Consider the following 4,420-nt stretch of genomic DNA (forward strand, 5'->3'; position numbering starts at 1 on the left):
TGAACCAACTTATTTGTGCATGCAGGAGCGTTCTTTAGAAAGACAACCCACTTGCCTGGAGGTCTTTCTTAAGACTCACAAGAGAAAGGATGTCGCATATGTTGATCTTCGATCGAAGAACATTGGGGTTTGAATTTTTAACTTTATTATAATTAATCGTTATTCATTATTAATTAACTCTAGTAATTGTGTACAAGATATAAATTGTATATTTTTTTCTACACAGGAGGAAATGACAAGTAAGGTAGCTCAGGCATCTCAGTCACCAGTAGAGGGAGGGGAGTCATAGGATCTATCCACCCAGCAAATAAATGAAATTTATTATGATATTGTGGGTGGAAGGACAAAGAACTCCTCCATCTACGGTCTTGGCTCTCAGGCCAAGGTGGTATTTGATCGCTTGAGGACTCCTAGGGGTCGTGCCAGTTCCTCTTCTTCTTCTTTTGAGGTGGAGTCATTAAGAAAAGAAAATCAAGAATTGAAGACTCAGATGACTACCATGGATCAGAGGTGGGAGGAGAGATGGGTTGCTCAGGAGCAGACATTGTCCCAGATGCGAGCAGCCATTGCTAGATGGGACCGATCACAACCACCCCAGTCACAAGATCCCCAGCCAGAGCATGATATTGAGTCACAGGAGACTCGAGACTCATTAGACCCTGTTGATGATTAGATTTTTCTGAGGTATGTTCAATTATAACTAAATTTTTTTCTTAGTGCAATCATTCTAGTTGTTATTAATTCAATATTAATGTTGTTTGATTGTGAACCGAACATCTGGTTTACTTTCTCCATCATAAAATTTCCATAACCATTGCATAACCATTTGGATTAATTGTTTATATTTTTAAATTATAGTATTAACTATTAAGAATGAGCGTTTCTGTAAAATCACTTCTCACAACTTTTGCTTAGTCTCTTTCTCTTGTTCTTCTCTAATATGTTTGATTTTTTTTCTTTTTAATTCATCAGACTTTTTCATCCTTTGTTTTAATTATTTTTGTGTTGCTTTTGTTATAGTTTTCTTTTTTATTTTTTTATAGTCTACCTTTTTTTTAATGTTTTATCTAGTCCTCTATTTTTTACTTGTTCAAGTTTATTTTTAATTTCATTCTTATTTACTTTATTATTTTCTCTGTCATTTGTCTTATTCTAATGTTTCTTTATTGTATTTTTAATTTTTCTTCTCATGTTCCACTCATGTGCAGTGTACAACTTAAGTTTCGTTTTTAGTTAAAACATGAGTTTTGCATTCCATCTACTTCTCATCTTTTTCCACAGTGCACTTTCAACTTTCAGTTTGTTGTTATATTTCTCTCTTCTCATCATTTGTTCCTGCACTATTGTATGTCTGCTACACACTTCTAAGTTTTTGCTTCGTCTAGTGTATTTTCAAATTCCAAATACCAAATGCATGCTGAAAATAAAGCTCACACTACCATGAGCATGTTGCATCCATCTTGCTTTCCACTATGCTTGAATGTGATTCATTAATTCCTTATCTCTTATAAGATAGAGTAGCCATTACAATTTCAGATTCTTATTAGGTTTCAGATTCTTGACAAATTTAGATATTTATCTTAAATTATATTGCATTTTGTAGGAGTCCATATTGATACATTCACCACCATACTATCATTGGATATCTACAATATAATCCAGGTATTTTATTACATGCAAAATTAGTTATATATTACAATTCTTGAGTTATATATTACATTTATATCGATTCAGTCTGATTATAATATCTTATATTTGACTTTTACAGGATTATATTTGGATATATGTGTAGGTGATGTATCATGGTAAGTTTGGATATTTTGTATTTGACGTTGACTTGTCAATACTTGATATTTGGTTATGTTTTATTTTATTGAATTTTGGACATATGGCCACTTGTTAGTATGTTTTGTATTATTTTTTAGACAGTTTTATCATTTGTTTGTGAGCATATTGTATGTTATGTTGGTTGTTGATTGTGTGGATTGTGATTATATATGATTTATGTTTGTGTTACCATCGTTTGTGATGATTTTTATTGTATAAAATTGTATATATGATAAGTGGGAAATGCAGAGCAGACATATCAAAATTTTTACTGGAAATTACCGACAGAATTTCGCATTCCGTCGATAATCTATCGAATTGCACCAGGATATTTACGATACATTGTCGATGGAAATGTTAATTCCGTCAGGAATCACCGACGGAAATGTTACTTCCGTCGGGAATCACCGATGGAAATGTTAATTCCGTCGGGAATTACCGATGGAATTAATATTTTCGTCGGTAATTCCCGACAAAATAATGAATTCCGTCGGTGATTTACCGACGGAATATGATTCAATCGGTAAGCTTCGTTACCCGTCATTTGCCCTTTGCCGACGGGTAAGTTTTCTGTCGTTAATGTATACCGACGGAATTCATACATTCCGTCGGTAATTTCCGACTGAATATATTTCCCGTCGGTAAATTTAGCCCCGACCCAATTCTTCCCGATATCAAAACTTCCGTCGGTGTTCCGTCAGAAAGCTCATTTACCGACGGAATGCCGACAGAATATTCAGTCGTTATTCGCGACTATTTTTGTAGTGGATCATGTTGCTCCCTAGATATATCTCGGCCGGGGGTTGACCTGACCGAGTACCCGTTGTCGCAAAGGATGAATGGAACCTTGATTCTGGTGCTCTGAGTAAAATTCTGCCCTGTCTTTAGGACCGCTCGAATATATGTTGTGACTCTGGAGATCTAAGTGAAATTCCACCCTATCTTTAAGACTGCTCGAATATATGTTTTGACTTTGGAGATCTAAGTGAAATTCTGCCCTGGGACTTCTCGAATATATGTTGTGACTCTAGAGATCTAAGTGAAATCGCATCCTGTCTTTAGGACCGCTTGAATATATGTTGTGACTTTGGATGAAACCATAATGACGGGTCCCTTGAGCCCGAACGACTTTAGGGTCGTCCTGCCGTATACAAGGCTGCTGGCCTTCTGGAGAAGGGGAAACCAAGCCCCAAAGGACCAAACTAACCTTTTGGTTGGGTGTCTTCTCAACTGGGGACTAGTCCCTATTCCCGGAAGTAATATCTTGAGCTATTCAGATCCAGTTGGATTATTGAGACCTACCCGACTACACTTAGAACTGGGATGCTCGTTCCTCTGGCAAGACCGACCCTTAGGCCAGTCGTCCTTGAATTGGAGGCCTCAGTACTAGATGAGAGGCTAAGCCTTGTCCAAGGGTGATCCTTTGACCGCCACCTTTCCTTGACTTGGACTTCCACCTCACCTTGACTTCACCTTCCACATCGACCCGAGGTTCTCATTTAACACCCCATATCATATAGTATTTTTACTACCGTAACAATTGATTACTATGTTCGAGCAATAGATTGTTGACATTGTAGTAGCGAACAAAAGATTCAAAAATTAACTGAAAACTCAACTGGTTATCTATGAGTCGATTGATGAGGTTTAGCAGTTGACTGATGACATTATAGCAGTAAACAAAAGGTTCAAAAATCAACTGAAAATTTGATTGGTTGTCTATTAATCAATTGGCGAGGTTTAATAATTGATTGATGGTAGTCAAACTGTGTTGGCAAGAGCCGTTCTGCAGGTGCAACGATCGGATTCAATGGAGCAGTCGATTGATAGGTAAAATCAATCGATTGATAGACGAAAATAAGTCCAACAACAACCCTATAAAAAAGAATTTCAAGGAATATTAAAGATGTCGATTCTTGGGATTTTGAGGATGCAATGTTGTTGCATTTTTGGACTAATAAGAGACAATTTAATTTCAAGTAACAAGAAAGTGTTCAAAATGAGATTCGTGTAAGGTTGTTTGCTTTCCTTCGTATTTTTGTTGTATTATTTAAAAACATATTATAAGAGATTTTTCTATCTCTGGAAGATGTATGAGAAAGAAAATGATCAGTGGTGATAGTTCGCTTGACTAGGCCTTGAATATAACCGCCTTTAAAGACCGTGAATCAAGTAAAATTGATTGTATTAGCATCGTGCTATGAATTTACTTCAAGTTTTCGTTGCACGAACGCATCAACACAGAAGAGTTATTTACGCTCTCTAGCTCGTATAGGTCAAAAACAAATTTAACAATAAATACACAACAATGAATGTGCAATTAAAGTATAAAAAATTTATGTAATCGGTAAAGCACTCAGAAAAGCTTAAGAATACTGAGGTTCGAATTCCAAATGAAATGAATATCTTAATGGCTGAGTGTGAATAAATTATGTTATTTGATTTCTCTTTTAGTAGTAAGGGGGAAAAAATGCTTACCTCAGAGATTAAGTGGGTGAAATTTGAACCTGAATTATTATTATTATTATTATTATTATTATTATTATTATTATTATATAAATTAATCCAGATGCTATATAGTAAAGATTGAAAG

Source organism: Zingiber officinale, chromosome 1A (genome assembly GCF_018446385.1).
Source record: "Zingiber officinale cultivar Zhangliang chromosome 1A, Zo_v1.1, whole genome shotgun sequence".
In the NCBI taxonomy this organism is placed as follows: Eukaryota; Viridiplantae; Streptophyta; class Magnoliopsida; order Zingiberales; family Zingiberaceae; genus Zingiber; species Zingiber officinale.